Source organism: Eubalaena glacialis, chromosome 11 (assembly GCF_028564815.1).
Source record: "Eubalaena glacialis isolate mEubGla1 chromosome 11, mEubGla1.1.hap2.+ XY, whole genome shotgun sequence".
NCBI lineage: Eukaryota > Metazoa > Chordata > Mammalia > Artiodactyla > Balaenidae > Eubalaena > Eubalaena glacialis.
The window spans coordinates 17,049,297-17,072,545 of NC_083726.1; the positions used below are offsets into that span (position 1 = coordinate 17,049,297).

Consider the following 23,249-nt stretch of genomic DNA (forward strand, 5'->3'; position numbering starts at 1 on the left):
TAAGATGGTAAATGTTTATGTTCTGTATCTTTTACCACAATTTTTAAAAATAAAAATAAAATTTTTTAATTATAAAGACTATAACCAGAGACACCAAATTAGGTTGGGGAGGGGAGTCAAGGAAAGTCTGTTTCAGGAGGTAACATTTAAAGTGAGACTTGGGGATCAAAGGATCAGTTACCAGAAGAGTAGAGAGAGGTTATTCTGAACAGAAGGAACAGTATATGCAAGGGCCCTGGGGCAGTAAGCATGGTGGGGGGAACCTAGTGAGTGAGGGCAGCAAGGTGTGAGGTGAGGCCATGCAGGGCTTCTCAGACCACAACAAAGAGCTTGGAATTTATTCTAAATACTTTGGGAAGTCAGAGATGGATACTGAACAGGGTCATGGCATGATTTAACAAGATTTGGGGTTTTTTGTTTTTTTTTTTCAGTTTAAATAAATTGCGTTAAAAAGAATCTACTGATTGTTAAAAAAATAAAAAAGGTAAAATTTTTTTTAAAAAAATTTTTAAGGCTTGCTTTATGTTCTTTAAAGCTCTAGCCATCTGCCTTAGGAGAGTGACTTGGAGGAGGACAAGTTAGAAAGCAATCACCACAGTATCAGTGTAGATGATGTCACATTTGGACTGAGAAAAGTGAGGTTCAGAGAGGTTAAGTAACTTCCCAGCGTCACACAGCTCTCAGAACTCAGAACCAAGGTCTCCAACTCCAACACATGCATTGTTTACACTTTGCAGATTTTAAAAAAGGAAAGAAATCAGAATACACAAGAAAGAAGATACATCATAGTTCAGACCCTCTTGAGAGAGAAGCACCATTCCATTCCACTGCTCCTCCACAGATATTTTGTACTTATAGATGCGAAACCAAGCAATCGGACCATAAAATGGGGTGGAGAAGGAGAGAGACACACAGAGAGATGGAAAGGCAGAAAATGAGAAAGGAAAAATTTAACACTTACTCCTCTGGTTGATGTCCTCTCTGAGCCAGACAGCCGCACCTTTACTAGACTCACCTGGGGTGCCATCAGCCAGTTAAGATCCGAGAGCCAGAGTCCAGAGGCTGCCCAAGGAGCCATTTGAGGCTATGCACGTGCTGGGGCAAACTAACCCAGGAAGAGTTCTGAGGCCCACTGGCAGCTTCTCCGTGGAGAACAGCAGGCAGCAGGGCAAACTTTTAAAACTTGGGGGGTCTTCGGGGTGCTGGGGCCTCATTAATTGCTTGAAAAACAAGAATGAGAATAACAAAAAGGATTAGTGAATACATCTCTGGAAAAAAAAAAAAAATCCCTGGCAGTGCTGAGTCCCCTGTCCTGGGATGAGGTCATGTACCAACAAACACAGAGCAAAACCTCAACTTACTGCAACCCAATGGTCAGAAACCCTTGATCACTGGGCTCATTTGCCATCCTCTACATGAAGGAGAAAAGGCAAATCCTTTAAAATATAATAATTTGTGTTAGAAATTTATCTCAAACAACTTCCAGGGGCTCTACTTAGCTAAAGGTCCACCATAGAATCAGAGAGGTTACAGCTGAAAGAGACTCCAGCAAGGGTCCCTGTACAACTCCTTCATCTCAGAGGCAAGAAACTGCAGCATGGGGAAAGCAAATGACTTGTCCAAGGTCACATCATTTCCTACTGCCCAGGCCATCCAGGGCTCCTTCTAACACTCTCTATGCCACTTCACTCCACCCCTGCATTTGACCCGTAGTCCTATAAAACAGCAAAAACACTGACCTACACCTGAAACCAAGGTAATCATCGGGTAGATCCATTAAACCTGTAACCGGCCTTCTCTGATCCAGCTCGCTTTGTTTTTACAAAATCCTGCTCGTCCTCCAAGTCTCACATGGCCTAAACAAGATGTTTGCCCAAGTAGTTTTACAGAAATTTGGAGTCAGCGGCGTCCAGTTCCAACTCGAGCTGGTTAAAACGGGTGGAGACGCCCAACCCACCAACTGCGCATGCACGAAAGTCTGTCAGGTGACCTTTTGACGTCAGAGGGCCCAAAACTCCGCCCTAAGAGCGTGAACTCTGTCCCAGGAAGAAGCTTGTAGCTTAGTTGCGCCTGCGCAGAGCCACAGACGACTGTAACTTTAGTTCCGATCACCTTTCCCCACGCTTCCCACGCCTCGGCTCTATCCATAAATACCCCCTAAATCTACCGCCGCCTTCCCGGAGGTGCGCTGGAGATCTGTGCTCCCGTCTCCTCGCTTGGCTGCCCGGTGAACTGAGCCCTTTCTGTGTTGCAAAGCTCAGCATCTCTGCGTTAGGCTTGCTGCGTGGGGGGCAAATGAACCTAGTTCCGTAACGTGCCCATGCAGCTCCCCACTGTATAAGATATTCTCTTCGTTTATTTTTCTTAGCTCTCTTGTAGAGGCAGCGGGGCTGATAGGACAGGATTGTGCCCTCACTTGTCTTGGCGGGAGTTCTATTGGGTTGGCCAAAAAGTTCCCTGGGTTTTTCCGTAAGATGGCTCTAAGAGTGCTTTGTCTTGAACTTCATTCGAAACAATTTTACTAGATTGTATTGTGACAGGTGTCATATAAGCATGCATTAAAAAAAAAAAAACTTATCAGCTTACCGAGTGACCTTTGGAGGTTTGGGCTGCGTTCTGCTGAGAAAAGGAGGAATATTGCAGTGGAAGACATTTGGGCTGCAGTGGTGGATACTGAGATAATGCCCTGATTATCAGTCTGCTTGCCACAGCATAGGTGGCCCATAAGTAATAGGAAGGCCAGGAAAACTTTCCACAAGGATGGCTGAAAATATTTCTGATTAACCCCTAATCAGGAAAAAAATTGGATCAGGAGAATGCCCTTTGGGTTATCTGAGATTGTGCTGTAAATACGAGATTTTCACTCATTTCGGGTTGTGGGTGGGGAACCAAGGAAGAGACAACCCTTCTGTGGCCCAAGCTGACACACTGAACACTTTCAAGCATGAGAAAAGTTGGAATTCAGCAAGGGCATTTTGACAGCACTGAAATTTATGTCTGCCTGGGAGGAGATAGTACCCCACATTTTTAAACAGTTTTGGTCAGGGGAGAAAAATGTAAAATTGGTCGCTAGCTAATGAGGCCTGATCATCCTTTTATGGTGCCCTAGTATGCAATTAAGGTTAGCTTCGTGTAAACTGCCAGCACACTCAGACTTTTAACAGCCTTATGTATGTCAGGAAGGAAAATAAATAGTCAGCTGTTTGTCTTTATGTGGGGAAATTATTGAGATAAACAGCTTGGGCCTGACAGGTGTGACTTCTTGCGGCTTAATGTAATGGATTTGCCAGTGGCAGCTGGAGCTGATAGCACCAAACTGTTGATAGAAGAAAAACACTGTGAAGATTCTGACAATTATATAAGTGCCAGAGCCAGGCAGGGTCTGGTGTTTGACTGTGAAGCACTCAGACTTTCAGGGTTTGGGAATGGGGAAGGAACAAGAATGCAGAGATAGACTCGTTCTGCAGAGTAGGTGGAATCCTCGAACTCCAGAGGAACTTAGGCCTCTAGGACAGGGAGGCCTAGAAAAGTCTAGTGACTACCCAGCTGTTCAGAATTGGGCCCGGAGTCTCCCGGCCCATGCTACTTGTTACCAAACTTGGGTCACTTGCAAGCAGTGAAGTTAATTTACTGACACCAGGTTGTGGTGAAGGAAACTGCAGCGTTTATTGCAGGGCACCAAGCAAGGAGTCCAGGCAGCTAGTGCTTAAAAGACCCCAACTTCCAGATGGCTTTCAGAGAAAGGTTTTTAAAGACAAGGTGAGGGAGGGGAGTGGTGCAGTGTGTGATCAGCTCGTGGACATTCTTCTGATTGCTTCCTCGTGAGGTAATCGGGAGTCAACATCATCAACCTTCTGGTTGCAACCCATCCGGGGTCTACTTGCTTGTGGGCAGCAAACAGTTCTTCTACCTGGTGGGGGTTTCAGTATCTGTGAAACAGCTCCAAGGACATGGGTCAGAAAATTATCTGTAGCCCTTAAGGAGGAGCTAAAGGTCCTTGACTTTAATGGCTAAATTATTTTTTTTCTTGCTTGACTCTTTTCCTGTGTTTCTGCATTTTCTTGCTTCTGATTAATTTTATTTGTTGGAACTCAGAAGGTCTAGGAGGCTAAAATTTTACTACAAACAAGAGGCACACAGACATGGGGGGTGGCTCTGTCCTGGGAAGGCCCAATAGGGTCTTGCTTGGTTACATTTCCACTATTCCAAACTGCTAAGAACCCTGCAGAGTCATGAACTGATGGATTCAGACTTAAACTTGGATTTGGTCCTGCTTTTGCCACTATCTCCTTGCCTGTGGTCACCTCCTCTGTCACCTCATTGTAATTCATATTCTTCACCACCCCTGGAATTTCCTAAAATGCAGATCTGAGCCAGTCTCACCCCCTGTGCCCATTTTAAAACCCTGTAATAACTCCCCTCTGCTATCAGGATAAATGTGTAACACAGCTCACAAGGACCTTCACAAACCTGGCGTACGCTTTCGTCCCCAGCTTCATAATCCCCATTTCCACCCACCCAAACTCTCTTTGCCAGTCATCCTGAATAATCTGCTCTTTCTGCAAACAGAGGATTGTCAGATAAAATACACAATGCCGGGTTAAGTGTAAATATCAGAGCGACAATGAGTAATCTTTATAAAGTATGTACCATGGAATATTTGGGATATCTGACATTCAAATTGACTGGAAGCTCTCTCTTTTTATTTGCTAAATCTGGCAGTTTTGCTTCAATTGGACCCTGATTTTTCCTCACCTCTGGGCTTTTTAAAAATGCGCCATCCTTTTGCTAGAACACCAAGCCTTTTCTCTGTCATAGCTTGGCTAATTTATTGAGTCAGGGACACCAAAGCTCCACGTTCACCTTCCATAGTGTAAAGTTGTCACTGGGCTGTGGCTACCAAGTCAGCAACTGTATTTCTAAGCCCCCTGCATCCAGGTGGGGCCATGTGACTAGATCTCACCAGTGGAATGTGAGTTTAAGCATGCCTGTCACTTCTGGGCCAAAGTCGTTAAGAAGCAGGTATATCTTCTCCCTATATCCTCATCTGAAAACCACACGTAAGGACCCCAAAGTCTTAGGGGATGGTGGAACTATAATAAGATGAAAGGAGCTGGAACCCTGAATCACTGTAAGAAAGATCACCCACAGACCAATCACATTGTCAGTTACACGAGTGAGAAGGAAACGTCTATCATATCACTGAAATGTGAGGGTTTGCTTGTTGCACAGCTAGCATTATCTTAGCTAATACATGCATTCTTTGGGTGTTTGACATTTCTTCCTCATAGAGGGTCCCTCAAATTGGGTTAGTGGCCCCTCTTATGTGCTCCCATAACACACCCATTCTTTTCTCAGTGACATGTACCATGCTGTTGTAATAGACTCTTGTCTGTCTTTTTTCCTACTGACAAAGTGTTTCTTGGAGGTAGGGACTAGGATTGTCTTGGCCACAATTATACCTGCAAAGCATAGCGTTGTTGAATGAATAAGTAGTCTCTTCAATTCTGTTCTGTTTCCTTATATTTTTAATTTTACTTTTTTATAAATTTATTTATTTATTTATTTATTTTTGGCTGCTTTGGGTCTTCGTTGCTGCACATGGGCTTTCTCTAGTTGTGGCAACCGGGAGCTACTCTTCATTGCGGTGCACGGGCTTCTCATTGCAGTGGCTTCTCTTGTTGCGGAGCACAGGCTCTAGGCATACGGGCTTCAGTAGTTGTGGCACGTGGGCTCAGTAGTTGTGGCTCGTGGGCTCTAAATCGCAGGCTCAGTAGTTGTGGCGCACAGGCTTAGTTGCTCCGCGGCATGTGGGATCTTCCTGGACCAGGGCTCGAACCCATGTCCCCTGCATTGGCAGGCGGATTCTTAACCACTGCGCCACCAGGGAAGTCCTGTTTCCTTATTTTTAAAATTGATGTGGCAGACACGTGATTTTTAAGATCCCTCCCAAATCTGTAATTCAGGAGTTATGATTATAGCAAAGTGAAAACCTGCCATTTTTGACTTCCCAGAACTACATTTTCCATCAGGGAATGACACTCCTTCCACTGCATGTGGTTCTGATGGGCTGGAAATTATTGATTCATGGCACCCACCCCCCCAACTTTCCCCACCACAGAAATGGGCAGGAGCCCCAAGCTAGACCCTACCGTTTCACCCTCTTACAACAGTAATTGGACAGGGGTTCTTGTGGTAGAATAATGTATATGGTGGCCTCTTAGTGGTAATCTGCTCATTTATTAGAGAGAGTGTATCTACAAAATGAAGCTAACACACAAAAAAATATCAACAAGAAGTGAAGAAAAAGAAGATCTCCAATAATATTTTCTAAGTTCCTGGATCAAGCTGTGCCTAAAGCCAACCACCTCTGAACTTTTCATGTGAGCCAACAAACCCTGATTTGGCTTAAACCAAACCTTAGATTCTGTACTTACATCCAAAAAAGTTATGAATAATGTATAAATAGAAGTCTTTGAGTTTAAAATAAAATATATCCAGAACCACACACTGTTTTGCATGGATACGTATAAAATAAACTTTATTGATTAGGATGAGATAACAAGAGATACAACAGGTGTCTTAGTATTTAACACAAAGCGTGTGCCTGCACTATTCACTATAAAAGTGAATGAACTTAGAAGTACTTTTTAAATTTTAGTTTCATTCTGTAAGAGCCAACCTAAAGAATAGCTAAATAATATAATTTTAAAGATTTGAAGAATCCTTGTCGGTAGGCACTTGCGCTTATTTTCTCACAGTACTGGAGGAGGGTAGTTTCTAAACAAAATTTCTGATTTGCTGTAGGGAAACCACATGGAGCAGCTGCCAGGTTTTCTACAATGTACCAGCCACCACATCGCTGCCACCCTCTGTCCCAGCACAGACAACTGGTCCAGGAGTAGAAATACCTTACGAGCTGGAGGAATCAGCTTCTTCCCACCTGGAATATGAAGCTTGAACAGAGAGACAGAGACTAAAAATTGGGGCACTGGGTCACATGAAGAGTCCGCCCAAATGACAAGGAACATAAACATGTGCTTCTGTATTTCAGGGAATGTGCTTATTTCTGCTTTTTAAATTCTGGATTGTCTATTCCTCCAATCCTAGGAGCTTCCCAACATATTTTTCCAGAACGTTTTTCTTCAATTAGACAGTGTTGGGGTTTGAGGCTGACAATGAAAGAAACCTCACTTAATTCACATGGGGTGAGAGAAGAGGACATTTAAAAGTGGACATCAGGGCTTCCCTGGTGGCGCAGTGGTTGAGAATCTGCCTTCCAAGGCAGGGGACACGGGTGCGAGCCCTGGTCTGGGAGGATCCCACATGCCGCGGAGCAACTGGGCCCGTGAGCCACAACTACTGAGCCTGCGCATCTGGAGCCTGTGCTCCGCAACAAGAGAGGCCGCGATAGTGAGAGGACCGCGCACCGCGATGAAGAGTGGCCCCCACTTGCCTCAACTAGAGAAAGCCCTCGCACAGAAACGAAGACCCAACACACTCGTAAATCAATAAATTAATTAATTAATTTTAAAAAGTGGACATCAGATATCATTGCTCCTGGGGTCCATCACCCGTGCCCTCCCACCAGCAACCCTCTTGAGACTGAAGTGCTCCTCTGCCCTCTGCCATGTTGAGGGCCAGCCCACCTCCCACCATCACCAGTGTCCTGAAATCCAAGCCCCCAACTCCCCTCAGACATGTAATACTTTCCAGAGTTGCAATTTGTTATATTATGATACATTGTCATGCAAAGTAGTTGAGCTATTCTGTCTCAAACTTCTCCACTATAGACTAGCAGTTTAACTTGACATTGTGTACGCCAATATGTTATGTTTTTCACAAAATAAAAGACCAGCCTTACTCCAAAGATGAATTCTGCTTCTACCCGTACAGGGAAAATAACCTGTGGCAGCTTTAGAATATCAGTTTGTTCCTGCTTCCAGCCTAAAGATTTCAGAGCTATTGGAAGTCAGACTCAGTACCCGCTTTGCATAGAAAAGCCCGGTTCACTTCCCTTTCTTGGAACACCATTTCTTGGAACACATCCAGGGCGACACACCTGGACGTCTTGCTTCCTAATTTTCTCACAAAGTTGTTTCCCCCCCTTGAGAATTTGGTGCCCCCTGTGATGCTTCCGGCTTCTACTGGTCCCGTGACACTGTGCATCATCCTGAGCTCTTTTTGTTCTCTCCAAGCTCCATCAGTAACTCAGAGCCAAGGAGAATAAACGCTTCTCTCTGTCTCCAGACTCCTTCCAGGCATCCGGTGATCCTCACGTGGCTGAGGTGGACAGACCGCACGGTGACAAGCGAATGAGAAACAGGCCTCTGTTCGGGGGATCTGCTGCCCGGTGTCCCTTGCAGGCCAAGGAGCAAGAATAGCTGTCCAGCAAGGAGGCTGGTGCATGCCCAGTGCAGACAGCGACAAAGCAGCCCTCCCTGCTCACCACGCCTTCTGCCCTCAGCATCACTCAACCACTGCCAACAAGGAGGAGGGACTGTCTTTCTTCACCGAGTAGGTCACATCGAGTTGGCCAACAAAAAACACCCGAAGGCCGTGTCCACACTTGGACAGTCATCGTGGCACAGGGGCCAGTCAATCTGAAAACAGGGAATCTCACTCAGGCGTCCTGGGGTTTGGAGAAGGAAAGGAACAAGGGAATGTCTGATTGGCTGCCAGAGTGTGCCTCAGAGCCATAGTGTAGAAGAGGTAGGGGCTGCAGCTCCTCTGCTCTACCAAGTGTTTGGAAGTCACTTCATATTTGAAGCTACTTTCCTGACTGTAAATTGAGCTGGTTGGACCAGATCTTGGAATCGCAGAATATTAGAGTATGACTGGTGAGCTAAACCAACTCCTTTATACCACAGACGAGTAAACTGAGGCCGATTTCATATATTTCGCATATATTTCTTGAGCCCTACTATGTGTCAGGTGAAGTGTTAGATGCTAGGGATAAACCAGTGAGCGAAAATATATACAGCCCCTTCCCTCAAGGTGCTTGCAGTAGAGTGGGGACGAGAGAGACATTGAATAATCACATGTGTGAATATCTAACACAAGCTGAGCTCTGTGAAGAGGGACTCGGGATACCAAGAACATATTTTAGATCTAAGACCTGAAGGACTGATAGGCTTTAACTAGATAAGGGAGTGGTGGGTAGGGAGGAAAAGCAGAGAGAAAGTGTGTGCAAAGGCCTTGAGGCAGGAGAGAACAAGGGACTTTCAGGACCCTGAGAGCAGCCAGGGGGTGAGAAGCTAGAACAGAGAAAGATAGGCAAAGAGTGGAGCAAGATGAGACCAGAGAGGGAAGCAGAGACACACATCCAGGCCAGGGTGTGAAGGGGTTACCATCACAACAGGTAAAAGTCTAAAATGGTTCTTAAGATTCCAATGCCCTGTAATCCCTCCCTTTGAGTCTAGGCAGGCAGGACCTGTGAATATGATGGAATGTTACTCCTGCCATCGTGTTGCATTAAATAGCAAAAGGCTTTTGCAGATGTAACTAAGATTACTGATCAGTGGCCTTGGAACAAAATCAAAGGGCAGTTATCATGGGAAGGCCTGATCTAATCCAGTGAGCCCTTAAAAGAGACGAGAAGCAGTACAGACACTCCTGCTGGCCTGGAAGAAAGGAACTGGCCATGTTGTGAGCTGCCTATGGAGGGTGCCGTGTGGCTAGGTCCTGAGGGAATCCTCTAGGAGCTGAGTAAGCCTTGGGCAACAGCCAGCAAGAAAATGGAAACCTCTGTCCTATAGCCTCAAGCAAATGAATTCTGCCAACAAACTGAATGAGTTTGGAAGGGGATCCTGGGCTCCAGGTGAGACCACAGCCTCAGCCAACACCTGGATTTCAACCTTGTGAGACCCTAAGCAGAGAACTTGGCGACCCTATGCACAGACTTCTGACCCATAGAAACTGGGAGATAACAAGTGGGTGTTTTAAGTCCCTACGTGTGTGGTCATTAGTTGTGTGGCAATAGAAACTAGTACAGCTGTTTAAAGATTTGGGTACTTACCTTTAGAACATTAGGAAGTCGTTGGAGAATTTTAAAGAGGGGCTGGGAGGGGATAACATAATCACACTGGATTTCTGAAGATTTCTTAGGATCCTATATGAAGAATGAACTTGAAAGCAAGAGTCCAGTGAGGAGGCAAGAGACAGTGGTGGCTCTCATGGTGGAGCTGGTCACAGAGGCAGGCAGAAAAGATAGACGGTAACAAAGGAAAACCCTCAGACTCTTAGCTTTTAGAAATATATACTGAAATATTTGCTTCAAAATAATCCAGAAGGTTGGTGGGAGAATAGATGAAACAAAATTTGCCATGTTTTAATAATTTTTCAAGCTAATAGTTGCATCAGATTTATTATACTAGTATCTATTTTGTATGTATATAAATATATTGATTTTTAGTTAAAATATATACACTGAAACACAGATCTCAAGAGTACAGGTTGATAAATTTTGATGAGACCATATACTTATACTTATGTGACCCACACTCTCTATCACCCCCGAAAGCTCCCTCCAACCCCTACCCAGCTAATCTCAGCCCTCTATCCAGAGGCAGCTACTGTTGTTCTGATTTCTATCATCATAGATTAGTGTTACCTATTTGAGAACTCATAAATTGAATCACGTGACATGTTCTCTTTTGTGTTTCGCTTTTTTCACTGAATATAATGCTTCTGAGACCTATGTTGTTGAATCTATTTCTAGTTCATTATTACTTATTCCATTGTATGAATGTTAGTTTTAATTCTATTGATGGACAGACATATGGATTATTTCCCTATTTTAGCAATTCTGAATAAAGCAGGTATGGAATGTACTTGTGCAAGTCTTTTATAAGTTTTAATTTCTCTTCGGTAGATTTTCTGGGTAACTGGTAAATGTATGTTTAGTTTTATAAGAGACTGTCATACAAGTTTCCAAAGTGGAGGAAACTTTTTACACTCTCACTAGCAGTGTATGAGAGTTCCAGCTGCTTCTGCTAGAGTAACAGGAAGAAATCAGAAGGGAAGAGAGGGCTTTCCCTTGGCATGGCCTCTACTTTCACAATCAAATAGATCCTAATGTCATTCATTGAGCGTAAAGGGAGAAATGGGCATGTGAAGGGTTGTCAGAAGTATGAGGAGAGGGATGGTTTGCAATAATTACTTTTTTAAAAAAAGGAAAGGTGAACTGACTTATTAGGATTACTGGGGACACTGCAGAGACCCATTTGTGGTTGGTAACGATGAATTCAGTGATGCCACTTGATTCACTTTTTTTCCAGCAGTACACACAGTCACTTGAAATTTGGATTCATCCAAGGTCTGGGTGGGATATATAGATGAGATGAGAAACAGATGAAAGGAGACCTTCAAGATGGCAGAGGAGTAAGACGTGGAGATCACCTTCCTCCCCACAAATACATCAGAAATACATCTACATGTGGAACAACTCCTACAAAACACCTACTGAACGCTGGCAGGAGACCTCAGACTTCCCAAAAGACAAGAAACTCCCCACGTACCTGGGTAGGGTGAAAGAAAAAAGAAAAAACACAGACAAAAGAATAGGGATGGGACCTGCACCAGAGGGAGGGAGCTGTGAAGGAGGAAAGGTTTCCACACACTAGGAAGCCCCTTCACTGGCGGAGACTGCGGGTGGCGGAAGGGGGAAGCTTCAGAGCCACGGAGGAGAGCGCAGCACAGGGTGCAGAGGGCAAAGCGGAGAGATTCCCGCACAGAGGATCGGTGCTGACCAGCACTCACCAGCCCGAGAGGCTTGTCTGCTCACCCGCTGGGGCGGGTGGGTCCTGGGAGCTGAGGCTTGGGCTTTGGAGGTCGGATCTCAGGGAGAGGACTGGGGTTGGCTGCGTGAGCACAGCCTGATGGGGGCTAGTGTGCCACAGCTAGCTGGGAGGGAGTCCGGGAAAAAGACTGGACCTGCCTAAGAGGTGAGAGACCGTTGTTTCGGGGTGCATGAGGAGAGGGGCTTCAGAGCGCCGCCTAAATAAGCTCCAGAGATGGGCGCGAGCCGTGGCTATCAGCATGGACCCCAGAGATGGGCATGAGATGCTAAGGCTGCTGCTGCAGCCACCAAGAATCCTGTGTGCAAGCACAGGTCACTATCCACACTTCCCCTGCTGGGAGCCTGTGCAGCCCGCCACTGCCAGGGTCCCGTGATCCAGGGACAACTTCCCCGGGAGAACGCATGGCACGCCTCAGGCTGGTGTAACGTCACGCTGGACTCTGCCGCCGCAGGCTTGACCTGCATCCGTACCCCTCCCTCCCCCGGCCTGAGTGACCCAGAGCCCCCTAATCAGCTGCTTCTTTAACCTCGTCCTGTCTGGGAGGGAACAGATGCCCTCAGGCGACCTACATGCAGAGGCGGGGCCAAATCCAAAACTGAACCCCAGGAGTTGTGTGAACAAAGAAGAGAAAGGGAAATCTCTCCCAGCAGCCTCAGGAGCAGGGGATTAAATCTCCACAATCAACTTGATGTACCCTGCATCTGTGGAATACCTGAATAGACAACGAATCATCCCAAAATTGAGGCGGTGGACTTTGGGAGCAACTGTAGACTTGGGGTTTGCTTTCTGCATCTAATTTGTTTCTGGTTTTATGTTTATCTTAGTTTAGTATTTAAAGTTTATTATCACTGGTAGGTTTGTTTATTGATTTGGTTGCTCTCTTCCTTTTTTTAAATATATATATAGATATATATTTTTTTTCCTTTGTCTCTTTTTGTGAGTGTGTATGTGTGATTTTGTCTGTATAGATTTGCTTTTACCATTTGTCCTAGAGTTCTGCCTGTCCTTTTTTTTTTTTTTTACTATAGTTTTTAGCGCTTGTTATCATTGGTGGATTTGTTTTTTGGTTGGTTGCTCCCTTCTTTCTTTCTTTCTATTACTTTTTAATTTTTTTTATTTTTAATAATTTTTTTATTTTTTATTTTAATAACTTTATTTTATTTTATTTATTTTTAATTTCTTTCTTTCTTTCTTTTTTTTCTCCCTTTTCTTCTGAGCCATGTGGCTGACAGGGCCTTGGTGCTCCAGCTGGGTGTCAGGCCTGTACCTCTGAGGTGGGAGAGCTGAGTTCAGGACATTGGTCCACCAGAGACCTCCAAGCACCACGTAGTATCAAATGGCAAAAGCTCTCCCAGAGATCTCCATTTCAATGCTAAGACCCAGCTCCACTCAATGACCAACAAGCTACAGTACTGGACACCCTATGCCAAACAACTAGGAAGAAAGGAACACAACCCCACCCATTAGCAGAGAGTCTGCCTAAAATCATAATAAGGTCACAGGCACCCCAAAACACACCACCGGACGTGGTCCTGCCCACCAGAAAGACAAGATCCAGCCTCATCCACCAGAACACAGGCACCAGTCCCCTCCACCAGGAAGCCTACACAACCCACTGAGCCAACCTTAGCCACTGGGGGCAGACACCAAGAACTACGGGAACTACGAACCTGCAGCCTGAGAAAAGGAGACCCCAAACACAGTAAGTTAAGCAAAATGAGAAGACAGAGAAACACACAGCAGATGAAGGAGAAAGGTAAAAACCCACCAGACCAAACAAATGAAAAGGGAACAGACAGCCTACCTGAAAAGAATTCAGAGTAATGATAGTAAAGATGATCCAAAATCTTGGAAATAGAATGAAGAAAATACAAGAAACGTTTAACAAGAATCTAGAAGAACTAAAGAGCAAACAAACAATGATGAACAACACAATAAATGAAATTTAAAATTCTCTAGAAGGAATCAATAGCAGAATAACTGAGGCAGAAGAACGGATAAGTGATCTGGAAGATAAAATAGTGGAAATAATTACCGCAGAGCAGAATAAAGAAAAAAGAATGAAAAGAATTGAGGACAGTCTCAGAGACCTCTGGGACAACATTAAACGCACCAATATTCGAATTATAGGGGTCCCAGAAGGAGAAGAGAAAAAGAAAGGGACTGAGAAAATATTTGAGGAGATTATAGTTGAAAACTTCCCTAATATGGGAAAGGAAATAGTTAATCAAGTCCAGGAAGCACAGAGAGTCCCATACAGGATAAATCCAAGGAGAAACACGCCAAGACACATAATAATCAAACTATCAAAAATTAAATACAAAGAAAAAATATTAAAAGCAGCAAGGGAAAAACAACAACTAACATACAAGGCAATCCCCATAAGGTTAACAGCTGATCTTTCAGCAGAAACTGCAAGCCAGAAGAGAGTGGCAGGACATATTTAAAGTGATGAAAGGGAAAAACCTACAACCAAGATTACTCTACCCAGCCAGGATCTCATTCAGATTTGACGGAGAAATTAATACCTTTACAGACAAGCAAAAGCTAAGAGAATTCAGCACCACCAAACCAGCTTTTCAACAAATGCTAAAGGAACTTCTCTAGGCAGGAAACACAAGAGAAGGAAAAGACCTACAACAACAAACCCAAAACAATTAAGAAAATGGGACTAGGAACATACATATCAATAATTTCCTTAAATGTAAATGGATTAAATGCTCCAACCAAAAGACATAGACTGGCTGAATGGATACAAAAACAAGACCTGTATATATGCTGTCTACAAGAGACTCAGACCTAGGGAAACATACAGACTGAGAGTGAGGGGATGGAAAAAAGATATTCCATGCAAATGGAAATCAAAAGAAAGCTGGAGTAGCAGTTCTCATAACAGAAAAAATAGACTTTAAAATAAAGACTATTACAAGAGACAAAGAAGGACACTACATAATGATCAAGGGATCAATCCAAGAAGAAGATATAACAATTGTAAATATTTATGCACCCAACATGGGAGCACCTCAGTACATAAGGTAAATGCTAACAGCCATAAAAGGGGAAATCGACAGTAACACAATCATGGTAGGGGAGTTTCACACCCCACTTTCACCAATGGGCAGATCATCCAAAATGAAAGTAAATAAGGAAACACAAACTTTAAATGATACATTAAACAAGATAGACTTAATTGATATTTATAGGACATTCCATCCAAAAACAACAGAATACACTTTCTTCTCAAGTGCTCATGGAACATTCTCCAGGATAGATCATATCTTGGGACACAAATCAAGCCTTGGTAAATTTAAGAAAATTGAATTTGTATCAGGTATCTTTTATGACCACAACACTATGAGACTAGATATCAATTACAGGGGGAAAAATCTGTAAAAAATACAAACACATGGAGGCAAAACAATACACTACTAAATAATCAAGAGATCACTGAAGAAATCAAAGAGAAAATCAAACAATACCTAGAAACAATTGATAATGAAAACACGACGACCCAAAACCTATGGGATGCAACAAAAGCAGTTCTCAGAGGGAAGTTTATAGCAATACAATCCTACCTCAAGAAACAAGAAACATCTCAAATAAACAACCTAACCTTACACCTAAAGCAATTAGAGAAAGAAGAACAAAAAACCCCCAAAGTTAGCAGAAGGAAAGAAATCATAAAAATCAGATCAGAAATAAATGAAGGAAATGATAACAAAGATCAATAAAACTAAAAGCTGGTTCTTTGAGAAGATAAACAAAATTGATAAACCATTAGCCAGACTCATCAAGAAAAAAAGGGAGAAGACTCAAATCAATAGAATTAGAAATGAAAAAGGAGAAGTAACAACTGACACTGCATAAATACAAAGGATCGTGAGAGATTACTACAAGCAACTCTATGCCAATAAAATGGACAACCTGAAAGGAATGGACAAATTCGTAGAAAAGCACAACCTTCTGAGACTGAACCAGGAAGAAATAGAAAATATGAACAGACCAATCACAAGCACTGAAATTGAGATTGTGATTGAAAATTTTCCAACAAACAAAAGCCCAGGACCAGATGGCTTCACAGGCGAATTCCATCAAACATTTAGAGAAGAGCTAACACCTATCCTTCTCAAACTCTTCCAAAATATAGCAGAGGGAGGAACACTCCCAAACTCAGTCTACGAGGCCACCATCACCCTGATACCAAAACCAGACAAAGATGTCACAAGGAAAGAAAACTACAGGCCAATTTCACTGATGAACGTAGATGCAAAAATCCTCAACAAAATACTAGCAAACAGGATCCAACAGCACATTAAAAGGATAGGAGAAAAACCATACGATCATCTCAATAGATGCAGAAAAAGCTTTCAACAAAATTCAACACCGATGTATGATAAAAACCCTCCAAAAAGCAGGCATAGAGGGAACTTACCTCAACATAATAAGGCCATATATGACAAACCCACAGCAAACATCATTCTCAATGGTGAAAAACTGAAACCATTTCCTCTAAGATCAGGAACAAGACAAGGCTGTCCACTCTCATGACTATTATTCAACATAGTTTTTGAAGTATTAGCCACAGCAATCAGAGAAGAAAAAGAAATGAAAGGAATACAAATCAGAAAAGAAGAAGTAAAGCTGTCACTGTTTGCAGATGACATGATACTATACGTAAAGAATCCTAAACATGCTACCAGAAAACTACTAGAGCTAATCAATGAATTTGGTAAAGTAGCAGGATACAAAGTTGATGCACAGAAATCTCTGGCATTCCTATACACTAATGATGAAAAATCTGAAAGAGAAATTAAGGAAACATTCCCATTTACCATTGCAACAAAAAGAATAATATACCTAGGAATAAACCTACCAAAGGAGACAAAAGACCTGTATGCAGAAAACTATAAGACACTGATGAAAGAAATTAAATATGATATGAACAGATGGAGAGTTATACCATGTTCTTGGACTGGAAGAATCAACATTGTGAAAATGACTATACTACCCAAAGCAATCTACAGATTCAGTTCAATCCCTATCAAACTACCAATGGCATTTTTCAGAGAACTAGAACAAAAAGTTTCACAATTTGTATGGAAGCACAAAAGACCCTGAATAGCCAAAGCAATCTTGAGAATGAAATACGGAGCTGGAGGAATCAGGCTCCCAGACTTCAGACTATACTACAAAGCTACAGTACTCAAGACAGTATGGTACTAACACAAAAACAGAAATATAGATCAATGGAACAGTATAGAAAGCCCAGAGATAAACCCACACACATATGGTCACCTTATTTTTGATAAAGGAGGCAAGAATATACAATGGAGAAAAGACAACCTCTTCAATAAGTGGTGCTGGGAAAACTGGACAGCTACATGTAAAAGGATGAAATTAGAACTCTCCCTAACACCATACACGAAAATAAAGTCAAAATGGACTAAAGACCTAAATGTAAGGCCAGACACTATCAAACTCTTAGAGGAAAACATAGGCAGAACACTCTATGACATAAATCACAGCAAGATCCTTTTTGACCCACCTCCTAGAGAAATGGAAATAAAAACAAAAATAAACAAATGGGACCTAATGAAACTTAAAGCTTTTGCACAGCAAATCAAACCTTAAACAAGATGAAAAGACAACCCTCAGACTGGGAGAAAATATTTGCAAATGAAGCAACTAACAAAGGATTAATCTCCAAAATTTATAAACAGCTCAATATCAAAAAAACAAACAACCCAATCCAAAAATGGGCAGAAGACCTAAATAGACATTTCTCCAAAGAAGATATACAGATTGCCAACAAACACATGAAAGGATGCTCAACATCATTAATCATTAGAGAAATGCAAATCAAAACTACAATGAGGTATCACCTCACACCACTCAGAATGGCCATCATCAAAAAATTTACAAACAATAAATTCTGGAGAGGGTGTGGAGAAAAGGGAACCCTCTTGCACTGTTGGTGGGAATGTAAATTGATACAGCCACTATGGAGAACAGTATGGAGGTTCCTTAAAAAACTAAAAACAGAACTACCATATAACCTAGCAATCCCACTACTGGGCATATACCCTGAGAAAAACATAATTCAAAAAGAGTCATGTACCACAAGTTTCATTGCAGCTCTATTTACAATAGTCAGGACATGGAAGCAACCTAAGTGTTCATCAACAGATGAATGGATAAAGAGGATGTGGCACATACATACAATGGAATATTACTCAGCCGTAAAAAGAAACAAAATTGAGCTTTTTGTAGTGATGTGGATGGACCTAGAGTCTGTCATACAGAGTGAAGTAAGTCAAAAAGAGAAAAACAAATACCGTATGCTAACACATATATATGGAATATAAAAAAAAAAAATTTAAAAATTCGTTCTGAAGAACCTAGGGGCAAGACAGGAATAAAGATGCAGACGTAGAGAATGGACTTGAGGACACGGGGAGGGGGAAGGGTAAGCTGGGATGAAGTGAGAGAGTTGCATGACATATATACACTACCAAATATGAAATAGATAGCTAGTGGGAAGCAGCTGCATAGCACAGAGAGATCAGCTTGGTGCTTTGTGACCACCTAGAGGGGTGGGACAGGGAGGGTGGGAGGGAGGGAGATGCAAGAGGGAGGAGATATGGGGATATATGTATATGTATAGCTGATTCACTTTGTTATAAAGCAGAAACTAACAACAATAACAAAAAACAGATGAAAGAGTTATGGAAATGAGCTAAGGCATATATGCTGACCTAGGTTGTGTATTAGTAAGGAATTACCTTTGATTGTGGGTAAAAAATGATGGAAATAACAGGGGGTTAAGATAGAAGTTTGTTTCTGACTCACACAAAAGAAGTTGGAAGTAAATATTGCAGAACTTGTATCTTTCTTTGTTGTGCATCATCACTATGAAAAGGAACATACATTAGTAAATACTTTCTGAGGGGCAGAATTTACCTCAACATAATAAAGGTCATATATGAAAAGTTCATAACTAACATCATACTCAATGGTGAAAAACTAAAATTTTTTCTCTAAGATCAAAAACAAGACAAAGAGACCCCCTCTTGCCACTTCTATTCAACATGTTACTGGAAGTCTTAGCCAGAACAGTTAGACAAGAAGAAGAAAAGTCATCCAAATCAGAAAGGAAGAGAAGTTCTCTCTCTTTGTAGATGATACAATCTTATATGTAGAAAACCCTAAAGGCACCAAGAAAACTGTTAGAACTAATAAATTCAGTAAAATTGAGGGATACAAAATCAACATATAAAAATTAGTTGCGAAGATGGCAGAAGAGTAAGACGCGGAGATCAACTTCCTCCCCACAGATACATGAGAAATACATCTACACGTGGAACTGCTCCTACAGAACACCCACTGAACGCTGGCAGAAGACGTCAGACCTCCCAAAAGGCAAGAAAATCCCCACGTACTTGGGTAGGGCAAAAGAAAAAAGAAATAACAGAGACAAAAGAATAGGGACGGGACCTGCACCAGTGGGAGGGAGCTGTGAAGGAGGAAAGGTTTCCACACACTAGGAAGCCCCTTCGTGGGCAGAGACTGCGGGTAGCAGAGGGGGGAAGCTTCGGAGCCACGGAGGAGAGCGCAGCCACATTGGTGCGGAGGGCAAAGCGGAGATTCCCGCACAGAGGAGCGGTGCCGACCAGCACTCACCAGCCCGAGAGGCTTGTCTGCTCAGCCGCCGGGGCGGGCGGGGCCTGGGAGCTGGGGCTCGGGCTTCGGTGCTAGCCGGGAGGGAGTCCGGGAAAAAGACTGCAGCTGCCAAAGAGGCAAGAGAATTTTTCTTGCCTCTTTGTTTCGTGGCGCGCAAGGAGAGGGGATTCAGAGCGCCGCCTAAACGAGCTCCAGAGACGGGCGCGAGCCGCGGCTATCAGTGCGGATCCCACAGCAACAGGGACACAGAGGGAAAAACGGAGAGATTCCCGCACAGAGGCTCGGCGCCGAGCAGCACTCACCAGCCCGAGAGGCTTGTCTGCTCACCCGCCGGGGCGGGCGGGGGCTGGGAGCTGAGGCGCGGGCTTCGGTCGGATCCCAGGGAGAGGACTGGGGTTGGCTGCGTGAACACAGCCTGAAGGGTCTAGCGCACCACAACTAGCCGGGAGGGTGCACGAGAAAAAGTCTGCAGCTGCCGAAGAGGCGGGAGACTTTTTCTTGCCTCTTTGTTTCGCGGCGTGCAAGGAGAGGGGATTCAGAGCGCCACTTAAACGAACTCCAGAGACGGGCGCGAGCCGCGGCTATCAGCGCGGACCCCAGAGACGGGCATGAGACGCTAAGGCTGCTGCTGCCGCCACCAAACAGCCTGTGGGCGAGCACAGGTCATTCTCCACACCGCCCCTCCCGGGAGCCTGTGCAGCCCGCCACGGCCAGGCTCCCGTAATCTGGGGACAACTTCCCCGGGAGAGCTCACGGCGCGCCTCAGGCTGCTGCAACGTCACGCCGGCTTCTGCCGCCGCAGGCTCGCCCCGCCTCCTCCGTACCGCTCCCTCCCCCCGGCCTGACTGAGCCAGAGCCCCCGAATCAGCTGCTCCTTTAACTCCGTTCTGTCTGGGCGGGGAACAGACGCCCTCAGGGGACCTACATGCAGAGGCGGGTCCAAATCCAAAGCTGAACCCCGGGAGCTGTACGAACAAAGAAGAGAAAGGGAAATCTCTCCCAGCAGCCTCAGAAGCAGCGGATTAAAGCTCCACAAACAACTTGATGTGCCTGCATCTGTTGAATACCTGAATAGACAAGGAATCATCCCAAATTTAGGAGATGGACTTTGGGAGCAGGATATATTAACTTTTCCCCTTTTCCTTTTTTTTTGTGAGTGTAGATGTGTATGCTTCTGGGTGAGATTTTGTCTGTATAGCTTTGCTCTCACCGTTAGTCCTAGGGTTAGGTCCGTCCGTTTTTTTTTTTTTTTTTTGGCTTAAAAAAATTTTTTTTTCCCTAATAAATGTTTTCTTAATAATTTTTTCCTTATTTTCTATTTTTAAAAAAATTTTTAATAAGTTTTTTCATATTTTTTATTTTAAAAAATTAAAAAATTTTTTTTCTTAATAAATTTTTTCTAAATAATTTTTTTCTTATTTTTAGTATAAAAAATTAATAAATCTATTTTTTAAAATTAAAAAAAATTTTTTTTCTTAATAAATTTACTCTTAATAATTTTTTTTCTTATTTTTTATTATAATTGCTTTATTTTATTTTATTTTTTCCTCTTTTTTTCTTTCTTTCCATTTTTTCTCCCTTTTATTCTGAGCCGTGTGGATGAAAGGCTCTTGGTGCTCCAGCCAGGCATCAGGGCTGTGCCTCTGAGGTGGGAGAGCCAACTTCAGGACACTGGTCCACAAGAGACCTCCCAGCTCCACGTAATACCAAATGGCGAAAATCTCTCACAGATCTCCATCTCAACATCAAGACCCAGCTTCACTCAACGACCAGCAAGCTACAGTGCTGGACACCCTATGCCAAACAACTAGCAAGAGAGGAACACAGCCCCATCCATTAACAGAGAGGCTGCCTAAAATCATAATAAGGCCACAGACACCCCAAAACACACCACCAGACGTGGACGAACCCACCAGAAAGACAACATCCAGCCTCATCCACCAGAACACAGGCACTAGTTCCCTCCACCAGGAAACCTACACAACCCACTGAACCAACCTTAGCCACTGGGGACAGATACCAAAAACAACGGGAACTACGAACCTGCAGCCTGTGAAAAGGAGACCCCAAACACAGTAAGATAAGCAAAATGAGAAGACAGAAAAACACACAGCAGATGAAGGAGCAGGGTCAAAACACACCAGACCTAACAAATGAAGAGGAAATAGGTAGTCTACCTGAAAAAGAATTCAGAATAATGATAGTAAGGATGATCCAAAGTCTTGGAAATAGAATAGACAAAATGCAAGAAACATTTAACAAGGATGTAGAAGAACTAAAGAGGAACCAAGAAACGATGACAAGCACAATAAATGAAATTAAAAATACTCTAGATGGGATCAATAGCAGAATAACTGAGGCAGAAGAACGGATAAGTGACCTGGAAGATAAAATGGTGGAAATAACTACTGCAGAGCAGAATAAAGAAAAAAGAATGAAAAGAACTGAGGACAGTCTCAGAGACCTCTGGGACAACATTAAACGCACCAACATTCGAATTATAGGGGTCCCAGAAGAAGAAGAGAAAAAGAAAGGGACTGAGAAAATATTTGAAGAGATTATAGTTGAAAACTTCCCTAATATGGGAAAGGAAATAGTTAATCAAGTCCTGGAAGCACAGAGAGTCCCATACAGGATAAATCCAAGGAGAAACACACCAAGACACATATTAATCAAACTATCAAAAATTAAATATAAAGAAAACATATTAAAAGCAGCAAGGGAAAAACAACAGATAACACACAAGGGCATCCCCATAAGGATAACAGCTGATCTTTCAGCAGAAACTCTGCAAGCCAGAAGGGAGTGGCAGGATATACTTAAAGTGATGAAGGAGAAAAACCTACAACCAAGATTAGTCTACCCAGCAAGAATCTCATTCAGATTTGATGGAGAAATTAAAACCTTTACAGACAAGCAAAAGCTGAGAGAGTTCAGCACCACCAAACCAGCTTTACAACAAATGCTAAAGGAACTTCTCTAGGCAAGAAACACAAGAGAAGGAAAACACCTACAATAACAAACCCAAAACATTTAAGAAAATGGGAATAGGAACATACATATCGATAATTACCTTAAATGTAAATGGATTAAATGCTCCCACCAAAAGACACAGACTGGCTGAATGGATACAAAAACAAGACCCATATATATGCTGTCTACAAGAGACCCACTTCAGACCTAGGGACACATACAGACTGAAAGTGAGGGGATGGAAAAAGATATTCCATGCAAATGGAAATCAAAAGAAAGCTGGAGTAGCAATTCTCATATCAGACAAAATAGACTTTAAAATACAGACTATTACAAGAGACAAAGAAGGACACTATATAATGATCAAGGGATTGATCCAAGAGGAAGGTATAACAATTGTAAATATTTATGCACCCAACATAGGAGCACCTCAATACATAAGGCAAATACTAACAGCCATAAAAGGGGAAATCGACAGTAGCACAATCATAGTAGGGGACTTTAACACCCCACTTTCACCAATGGACAGATCATCCAAAATGAAAATAAATAAGGAAACACAAGCTTTAAATGATACATTAAACAAGATGGACTTAATTGATATTTATAGGACATTCCACCCAAAAACAGAATACACATTTTTCTCAAGTGCTCATGGCATATTCTCCAGGATAGATCATATCTTGGGTCACAAATCAAGCCTTGGTAAATTTAAAAAAATTGAAATCGTATCAAGTATCTTTTCCGACCACAACGCTATGAGACTAGATATCAATTACAGGAAAAGATCTGTAA

At 42.9% G+C, this 23,249-nt stretch overlaps 1 long non-coding RNA gene across 5 annotated transcripts in view; it reads right to left on the reverse strand.

Moving 5' to 3' along the window:
- LOC133101078 (uncharacterized) overlaps positions 1–1,924 on the reverse strand; it is a 151,502-nt gene extending 149,578 nt beyond the window's left edge. For all 5 annotated transcript variants that reach the window (XR_009702588.1, XR_009702589.1, XR_009702587.1 and 2 more), the window contains exons 1-2: positions 1,740–1,924; positions 1,016–1,220 (exon numbers count right to left, since the gene is read on the reverse strand). This is a non-coding gene — a long non-coding RNA (uncharacterized LOC133101078). The remainder of the gene's footprint in view (positions 1–1,015; positions 1,221–1,739) is intronic.
- Between the last annotated feature and the right edge of the window lie 21,325 nt (positions 1,925–23,249).